General features: G+C 44.7%; 1 long non-coding RNA gene across 1 annotated transcript; it reads left to right on the forward strand.

The window, feature by feature from the left end:
• Positions 1–5,775: 5,775 nt before the first annotated feature.
• LOC148184288 (uncharacterized) lies at positions 5,776–9,987 on the forward strand. Its single transcript, XR_015772602.1, has 4 exons — positions 5,776–5,897; positions 6,734–6,864; positions 9,138–9,415; positions 9,741–9,987. It is a non-coding gene; the product is annotated as an uncharacterized LOC148184288 (long non-coding RNA).
• The last annotated feature ends 284 nt before the right edge of the window (positions 9,988–10,271 follow it).

The raw sequence follows: 10,271 nt of genomic DNA on the forward strand, positions 1-10,271 counted from the left end.
AGCCTCTACATTTCCTTGCAAGAACCAGTTCTTTGTATGTATGGGTTTTTTTTGGATGCAGAATGAATGCTCTCACACACCAACAAGGATCAGTTGCTATTTCCATCTCAGGACCCATACAGGGTTTGATCTGTGCTGGCTGCAATCTCTGCTCTCCCTTAAATTAGTGGTACTGTTTATGTAATTGTTGCTTTTCTGATTAAAGTGCATGAGTACAAGCTGAAGGTTTGACACAGGCAGCCAAACTTTTTAATTGCCTTTAGCTCATTTGTAGCTGTGGCACATCTCTTTGAATGCAGCTGACTCACGGGAAGGTCTGGGAGAGAAACAATCCCCTTTTTATTTATGCTTTTTCTCTTGCAAAATTGCTCTGTGAATTTTTATCACCTAATGGTTTCTCTGACACCTTTAAAAACTGTTCAGCTTCTCACCAAGAGACTTTTTTATATGAGACTTGGGCTGGTAAACCGTTTCTGTGATCTGGGAAGTGCTATGCTTCCTTCACAGAGCAATACATTTCGAAATTAGCTGGGCCTGCCTGCTCAAGAGGAACTCACAGTTGCTTGGCTGCTAGTCCTGAATGGACCTATTAAGGGCCATATTTCTGTAAAAAATCCAGGAAAAATCTATTGCTGACTAGCAGGTCCTGAAATTCATGCATGTCAAGGGTAGCATAAATAATTTCAACATGCAGTTTTGGAGACAATTGTGGTTTCTGGCTTAGTAAATAATAACTTACATCCAGTCTATTGAGAAAGGTGATTACATAAGGTAGAAATCAGCCTGTGCTTCAGCAGAACTGGGAGGAACCGGCTTCTCTTCCAAGCAAATTGCCTTTTAAAATTCAAAGCACTTAGTGATATGGATGTCAATTGATTTGCCCTGTCCTAAGCTATGTCCAGCCTTGTTTTGCTTCTCCCAGTTGGTTCCAAAGCACAGATGGATTGAAGCTCCAGCTCTTTTCACTTCCTTGTCTAAGGCATCTTACAGAAACGCTATCACCCTGTGTTGCCCCTTTATGCACAAGGGTGATGGGTCATTGCTGCTGCCTCTGACCAGCCAGGTGGAATTGTGCCAGACTTAAGGACTTTGAATTTGGGTCTGAAATTCTGTGTATTGGTAGGTGTTTGCTCACAACAGCAAATTATAATGGCAGGCTCCTGGCCCAAATTCCTTTGTAAATGTCTTTCTCCTCTCCCAGCAGATCCTCAGGAAATACAGCTCCTGTCAAAAGTCTAAGGAGTCCTTACTCTATCACTCCCTTCTCTAGCTCAGTTGAAATTCAGTGCATTCTTTTCATCCAAGATAAAAGCATGAAAGTTAGCAAAAATATATGCTGTATCCTGCCCCTTCTGGTCCCTTCTCCCTGGGAGATCTGCTCACAGGTGACCTGGCTGGAAATATCCACCTGGCCCACTACCAGTTAGAAATCTGGGGACTTCTGGAGACCTGGTTTGTCTATGGGAGCCTTTCTAAATTGTGAGGGAGAAGGAAGAATGCATTCACCCAGCCTGCAAAAGGGGAAGCAGAGATGATAACTTTTTGAAAGATACAACAGACTCAGTTACACCACATAATTTCTTAGACTAGAAAACCATTATTTACTTGCTTGAGGGGTTTTTCTTGTCCACCCATTTTTACTAAGCTCATCTTTCTTTATTCCTGACCTGTGACAGCTGAAAGAGCTTTCCTGGGAAAGAGAAGATGATTGTGGGCATGCATGTGGTGAGGAGCTGGGAGATAGTTGTTGTGCCAGCTTATTGTGTGGAGGATGCTGGACAGTTTAGGTCCAATCTAGACCACTCTTGTCTTGTGGTCTCCACATGAGGCTGTGAAGCCAAGCAGGTCCCTGCACATTTTTTTTTCCATCAGCTCTTCCATCTCACTTGACCAAAGGCAAGTGAGCTGCAGGTTTCCCTGAAGTTGGGATTTTTATTTCCCAGAGTTACAAGCAGTAGCAGAGATTCCTTAGGGGCAAATGCCACGTTGCTAATATATGTGTGGGGCTGCACCTCACTGTGTTTGTACCTCTGGGTATAGAGGGAAACTCTGGCAGTCCTTGCTGCCCTTTGCCTGCCCTTGCTGCTCAGCTTCCAGCTGAAATCTCTGCCTGACTTCCAGGTGCTGCTGGGTGTTGGAAGTATCTGTGAGGCACAGGAAGGAAAATCAGCCATAGAATGGTTTGGAAACATTAAAACTCCATCTTGTTCCACCCCCTCTGCCAAGGGCAGGGACACCTTCCACTAGAAGACCGGGTTCCTAGAGAGCCCATCCAGCCTGGCCTGGAACACTTCCAGGGATGGGGCATCCACAGGTTCCCTGGGCAGCCTGTGCCAGTGCCTCGCCACCCTCTCAGTAAACGTGCTTTTATGGCTGGTGGCATGGTGTTCTGCAAGCTTAGACATCTGCTTTTCCTCTTTTCTTCACACCTAAGAAGTGCCAGGTGAAGATGTGCTTATTTATTGCAGTGGTGCTGAGACTTCAGTCTTCCAGCTGGGTTTGGGCAGTCACAGGTGCTCGCACGCTGGATCACAGCCCTAATTTTGAAGTTAATCTTGCCCTTAGCTGAGAGATGCTCCAGCTCAGGTTACTAATGTAGGTCTTCGACCTTCCCGTATCCATTTCCTTACTTTTCTCCTCTGCTGCCACCGCGTGGGCACCTTTCAGTGTTCATTTAAGGTTTGTGTTAATCTTTCGGAAGAGTACCCTCCATCCTTGGTTGTGCTGCAGTTTTCAACTGTGCACAAACATGTTTCTTCATTTTCCATGAAATTCAACAGGGGGGAATTAAATACATTAAAATAACAAAATATATACATTATCTATATAGCAGCTAGGAGTCTGGCTGCCCTTGGAGCTCTAGATGCTACCTCTGAGCTCACCCCAAGACACTGGGAGAATGAGTATTGTTTCCAGTGGAAAAGGGCCATTGTTGGTGCCCAGACACCTGTGGTCTAATGTGGGGCTGCAGCCACACTAAACCCCCTGATACATTAAAATAACAAAACAAGGAGAGAGAATCTCTATCAGGTCTTCTTTTCCCATTCTTCTACTGAAAGACTTGCAGGTGGTGTACATTTTTCACCTCTAGAAGAGGTTGTGTAGAAGTAACTAAATGTGCATGGCAAGTGACAAACCCCAGACAGAAGTTTCATAGATATCTCAATCAAAAGCCAGGCTCAAGCCTTAGCAAAATTTTTCCAAAGGGCTGTTCCTGAGGAAGTTAAATGTGGAAGACTCTGTGTCACTGAGGGCTGGTTGAGTGGCTTTCATGTACCATACATTCCACTCTGAAAATTGCACTTGGGACTCAACACCATTTATGCACTTCTGGAAATATTGTTTTGAGAGCAGAACTCCATTAAAACCACCAAAATGGAGTTCTGGAGTGGAAGAGGGACTATTGGGGCAGCTTGTGCAGTTTCATGACAGAACAGCTTTAGAGCAGCAGTGCAACCTGGATCCTGTTCACCCTAGGGCTTAATCAGGCCAGAGCCAAGTGGATAATTGCATTTGAAACTGGACACAGACAAGGATGGTCTAATTTTAGATTGCACTATAACTTATTTTCCCTTATTTGTCCATCAATATCTTTCAATTTATTGGTTCATCAATAAATGAAACATAATCTGCTGCTATATAAAAAAAGCAGCATACAGATGCAACTCTGTTAGAAGTGATGCACTATGCTGGAGTAGGCCCTGCAAGTTCAGCTTTTGTGAGGTAAATTTGTATCAGTATTGCATAGGAGCAAACCATTCATGAGGTCCTCACTTTGCCAAGTGGTTTGGCTTCAGAACAGTACTCTTTCCCTCTGCCATCAAGTGTTGAAAGCAATGAAAATTTGGGGTGAGGGAGTGATCTTCTCCGCTGTCCTCTTTCAGTCCAGGGATAGTTGCTGGAAGTAAACACCTGAGAGTGCTTTCTTTCTCTTTGCATCAGAGGAAATCCTTGGGAATGGCTGGGGCACATTTGATCATTTTACATTCTTGTTAGGGTGGGAAAAAGGTTTAAATGAAACACAGACTTTAATGCAACAAATGCAGCTCTAGGTGTATGGAAAACTGTGCTGAGTCTAGTTTTCCAAAGTAATAGGTCAGCTGCCAGGACAGATTACAGCTGGATTCAGTCCTTGACATTAGCTACATAGCAGGATATTCAGTGTGATAACAAGAGCTAAAAGAATGACTAAATATCGTGTGGTTTTATCTGTTCAAATGGCTCTGGCAGAAGAAGTTTGGCCCCAGGGCTACAAAATAATATATGATAGAGAACTGCTGTTCAGCCTCAGAGAATCAAGAATGACTTTCTATTTTCTATCTCTTTTCTCCCTCTACTGGCCAACAGAATAGGAACATAAAGCATTCAGAGGTTTTTTTTTCGGTCTTCAGAGGCATCCTAATCCAGAACTCAGCCAAACTTCCAGCTTTGGCTCATCTGGAAGGTAGAATTAAATAAGCCAAAACAGCTGCATCAAAGACCTACACAAGGTGGTACAGAATGTGCTGTTCTGAGGATAACTTTGGTTTTAACCCTTGACTAGCAACTGTTGCAGGAATATTCTGAAAAGCTCAATGTCCATCTGTGCCTTAGAAAATTCCCTGAGAGTGAGTGTGGGACGTCTGGCTGCCTGGGGCCAGGCTGACCATTATCCCCCTGGCACTGCAGAGCCACCTAGGTGTGAATGCCCCTCTGGAAGTCTCCAGTCCCACCCCTGCTCAGGGCAGGGTCACCTGGAGCAGGGTGTAAAGGGCTGTTTCTAATGAGGTTTTGAATATCTCCAAGGATGGAGACTCCACAACTTTGGGCATCCTGTTCCAGTGTCTGGCCACCATTGTGGTAAAAAAGCTTTTTCTTATGTTCCATTGGAATTTCCTCTGTTTGTGCCCATTGCTTCTCATCCTTTCAGTTGAGCATGCCAAAGGGAAACATCACAAATTAACACCAGTATTGGTGTCAAATGCTTTTGCACCCCGGAGTTTTAGCCTTTTCCTTCTAGATTGCCTACTGCTTTGTATTTTCTAAGAAGCAATCTCTGATTATAAAATGAGATTATATAGCAGCAAATGCTTTTAAAAGTCTTCTTCTGCTGAAAGAAACCCCGTCCAACTACATTAAGAGAAATATGAGCCTCTTAAAGCTGCTCACCCCTCAGACAGAAGGAAGCTATATTCTGTTCAACCTGAGACAATTTAGAGCAGCCATTTCAAAAACAGCCTTTAGCATCCTGAAAGCAAACATGCTCTCAACAAGGCTTCTAAAAACCGAAAAGGACCCCCATAAAAAGCATGAGTAATGAAAGATATTCTCTTGAAACAGCTGGTGAAATAATGGGAGGCATCCTGGACTAGAGTTAGATTTTGCTATCTTTTTGACTGCTGACACCTCAGTGGATGGGGTTTCTCCCTCTCCTGGACTGTGGAGGAATAATTTGGGGCAATCCTGCTTTAGATTAGCACACTTTTTATACTGACGCTGAGAAAATCCGTCTTTAACCATCTCTCTCACCCTTGGGGAGGGCATTTTGTCTTTCTTCACAGCTTCTTGGAAGTTTTTCCTCTGTGGCAGACAAAAGGTTTCACAGCTTTTCTTCTGAGAGACTCTGAAGTATCCCATGTATTGTGCTAAGATGAAATCCTCTGTCTTGCAGGTTCACCCCACTGAAAGCAGTTTGGGGTTGTAACAATACTTTGGCTGTATTTTATATGGTGATTCTAATACAGCACTTAGTAGTTGCTACCTCTCCTTCTCACCAAACTGCAGTCTTTTACAGGACAATAGCCCTGCCTCCACAGATCACATGAAATCCTGTGTATGAAGTAGGAATATCCTGTACAGGCTACACAACTGTTTGGGACTGGCATAATTTTCACCATTGCAATACTTGTTGCTCTAAGGTACTTTTTATTTTTCTGCAGAGTTTTTTTGGGGGACAGTTCAATTACCCTCTTTGATTTGATAAAAATCAAATATCTTGGTACTGATCTGAAATGTTGCAGTGAAGGGCTGCCAGTAGGATAATTAGTCAGAAAAATATAACATGGATATTTATAAGAAATGATAACAAATGTGTTGGCCTTTTTTCCTGGTCAAGTATGAAATGTAACAGCAATGTAACAGCAATGCAGTGGGCCCCTGAAACACTGGTTATTCTGCAGTGCTTGTTGTGGCTTCAGAAAGTTGAATCCTTTGGAAACTTTCTGCATAGAAAGGAATACAAAGGATTTTGAGATGCAGCAGTGTCTGTGAGATGACATGTGATGAAAAATGCTGAAATTCTATACAGAGCTTTCAGGTTCATTTCTCTCCAAGCACATCATCCATCAGATGATGAGCTCAGTAGTTATGGACTGCCATGTGAAACATTGGAGAAGCAATCCCTGGAGAACTAAACAAAATCCATGACTGTTTCTTACCTATACAAGAGAATATGAAATACTGTGTTTTCCAGTCACAGGGCTGGTGTGTTTCCCTTGAACTGGCTGCCCAGGAGATCCAGGGGTATAATGAATTGTACTGGAAAAGCAGGTTTGGCATTTTGTTGGAATACCCAGGTGCAAGGTCTGGAATAGCAGATTTTTCTGGGAAGAGTGATGGAAACCTCCCTGTTTCTGGAAAGCATTGCACCAGTGTTGCAGCCATGGGAAATACTCACTCTCCCATGTGTGGGACTTATGAGCTGATTGGAATGACTTCCTCAATAACCACTGCTTTCTTTTCTTTCTGTTTCTAGAGGTGTGGCCCTCTGAGTCAAGCAAACCTGATTTGTACTTCTTCAGGGTAAAAACTCTTTGCTTTCCCAGTCCCCATCCTGCTGTCCATCCACTTGAGAACGGGGGGAAGAGAAGCAGTCACTGAAGACAGGTAAAAAAGCTGTTCAGCCTTCTCCTGATCTATTGTTACCAGTTTTCCAGCATTGTATGTTTGGGGGAGAGAGCTTGATATCAGTGAACAATTGTCCATAACCTTACTCCAGTGCATTGTTCCTCTGAATTTAGAGGACTTCATTTGTTTCCAGATGTTCCCTTTTCCTAAAAAGACAGAATATCTCTTTTTCTTAAAAAAAACACCCAAACCACCCAACTTCCCATGAGTAGTTTCCCAAGCCTGCTGGGAGCAGGAGGTAGCTGCACCCTCGAGGCTGCTGTATGCACTTCTGTGAGAGCTTAACTCTGAGTTGTGATCACTGCTAATGCATCCATGGAGCAAGAAGTACTGTGTGTGGTAAAATACCCCTGCATGCTAGATTTTCTAATGCTGTTAAATTGCTTTAGAGCATCAGCTTTGACTTTGTTATTAGCAGAAAAGGAGTGAATGAGATGTTTGAGCATTTTTTCTTAAAGACTTGTTTACAATTCTTTTAATCTAACTGCAGTAATTTGTGCAAAGAGGGGCCTGCCTAAGTAGTGGCAACACTGTCTTCCTTCTCTGCATTTATCTGTAGAGTTTGGCTTAGGAACAGTAAGAGGGAGCTGCTACCACTGCTGTGATATTCTGAGAACCAGCCAACCCAGTCCACTAAAAGTGTGAATGTCGCACGATTTCTCCCAGACCAAAGCTGTCAGCAGCTAGGAGTCTGGCTGCCCTTGGAGCTCTAGATGCTACCTCTGAGCTCACCCCAAGACACTGGGAGAATGAGTATTGTTTCCAGTGGAAAAGGGCCATTGTTGGTGCCCAGACACCTGTGGTCTAATGTGGGGCTGCAGCCACACCAAGCCCCCTGATCCCGCTGCCTGGGGGTCCTGTGCAGGACAGGGAGTGGGGCAGGGACTGCTGAACTGAGCCTCTGCACTCTCCCTGATCAATGCCACAGGCAGGAGAGCCTTGTCCCAAGCCAGGGTTTCATCAGAGGGTCATCAAGTCCTTGGGAATTGTTTGAAGGTGGGATTGAACTTGTTTCTGCACTTCCTGTCCATTTCCCACACAAGCCAACATGTTGAGTCTGGGGAAAAGGAGTGATTAAATAGTTTTTTCTGTCTGATGTGTCACAGGTTGGCTTAAACTTGAACTGAAATCTCAGGCAACTCTTGCCTGAAACTGGGTTAAGGAAAAAGTCCTACACACAAACATGTTTTTGCAAGACTTTATTAAGAATACTGTCGAGCCATAGGATTTGAGTTGCCTTAGACTTGGAAATGAGTCCATGTTTTAGAAGCTTTCAGCAAATTACTGAAGTTTTTCTGAGATCCAGCTTGTCAGTAGCAGCTTCCCATCCAGCCCGGGAAACTGGGGAGAGTTTTTCCCTGGAGAGATGCTCCAGCAGCACTTGGTAGTGATATGTTGAGGGTTAATCCATAGGAAGGGTTAAATCCATTATCACTGCCAGGCTCTTGGCAGCACTGAATTCCCAGCTAAGAGGAGAGGAGTCACCAAAATTGTCCCTTCCAGTGCAGCAGCTGCTTTGTGCCAGTACCTATAACCTGGGTTTTATCCTGGTTGTCTGACTCTGGAGTCATTGAAGTGCTGGAGTATGGAAAACAGATAAGACAGTGGATCAACAACTTGTGTCATCTGGTGGGTTTTGGGCAGGGCACGGCAACTGGCTGTTTAGGGAGAGGAGTCACTGCTTCCCTGTGGGATATGGGAAAGGCAGCCCAGAGGATGTGGCTTGGGGAGGAACTGCAAGCTGTGAAGTGGCTCAAATCCACCTTAAACTCCTGAAATGATCTGTGTTGGAAAGGACCTTGCAGATAGTCCTGTTCCAACCCCCTGCCATGGTCAGGGACACCCTCCTGGGATGTCCACGGAATACGCTCTGTGCCAGGCTGCGGAACAGGTGGGGTTTTCTCCCTGAGCCCAGTCCCAGGCGAGGTCGGGGTTTCCATGGGAAGAAGCCTGTGAGCTGCATTTCTGGAGTACCTGGAAATGTTTCTGGTACTGCTCTTTGTGTTTTTCCAGAACTGGGCATTATGTTTTTCCCCAGAGAGAGGTGGGCTGAATCCATTCCCTGGATTGTTTGGATTACACACTGGGTGTTCAAGGGCTCTGTTGTCTCTTTCTCCTGAATGGAAGAGTGAGGAAAATGGGGATGCTTCTGACTGTCACAGAGATGTGGGAACACCCCAGTCCCAGTGAGGAATGTGATACCCAGCCTGTGGTGTGTGCCGAGATGATCTTTCCTGTTGTTTATTCTTTAGAGCCTGGTGGACTGCTGGCCTGGATTTTGGAGGAGCTGAGGTTTTTCCTGTCAGAGATCCATGATGGGGATATTTTTCCTGGATGTCCCAAAGGGAAGGAGCAACTTTGAAGTTGTTGCAGCCACATGCTGTGGATGCATCCCCTGAAAACCAGTTCAGGATTGTTCATCTGACTCTGCCCCTGACCCATGGCTTCCAGGGAGTGTCCTGGTGTTCTGAATATTCCTAGGAGAAAGATATTCCAGCACCTGCTTTTTAAGCCAGGAATTCCACACCCAGTAAGTCAGTCACATTCTATGTGAGCTGTCCCAGTGGTGGGATAGGAGAGGGAACAGCCCACACTGCTGTTTGAGGCATTTCTGCCTGGGAACTGGGGCCAAGTGGGCATTTTAGAGCAGTGAGGCCACAAGGCCAGCCTTGAACTGCGTCCCCAGGGAATGCTGAGGCATCCCACATCTGTGGCACTTGGCAATACATCCCTGATGTGGAGCAAGAAGAAGAGGGGAAATTTTGGGTTAATGGGAGGAATGGAATTGGGATTTCTGGAATGGAATTGGGATAGATGCTGATCATATTGAATCATGGTGCGATTTGGCTTGAAAGGGACCACAAAGACCTTCTGGACTCTGTTATCCCATCCCATGGCAAAGAACACATCCAGAACTGACTCCTCACCTTTATGGAATGACAATGGATGTTGGGAGCTCTGGCAGAAGCACCTGGAGACTAGGTAAGAATAGCAATGGGACTGTTTTGGCTGCTGTTGGATCTTGTTTTCTCTTTTCAAGATGTTCCTCTGAATTATGTTTCTACAGTAGTTTTCTAGGCCTCATTTGAGGATAACTCCAAGAATTTGGAAGTAGGTGGAAAAAAGCGAGGAAAAAAGGTGAACCTGATCCATTTCTAGTAATTCCAAACTTCTCCTACAACACCATTCTGGGGGAAAGCTAGTTAAATGATAAAGATACAGAGGAACAAGTGTTTTAAACCCTCCTGGCTTTGTGACAGAGCAAGCCTTCCAGTAATCCCAGTAGGTTATCTCAGAGAAACTGTGGGATCATAAGGTTTTCCAGGAAAGGGAAACAAGGACAGAGGTGAGGGAATAGGCTTCCAGTTAATAATGATTTGATGGGC

Source organism: Pseudopodoces humilis, chromosome 5 (assembly GCF_049639895.1).
Source record: "Pseudopodoces humilis isolate 2021_Gansu_Grassland_sample_001 chromosome 5, ASM4963989v1, whole genome shotgun sequence".
Lineage (NCBI taxonomy): Eukaryota > Metazoa > Chordata > Aves > Passeriformes > Paridae > Pseudopodoces > Pseudopodoces humilis.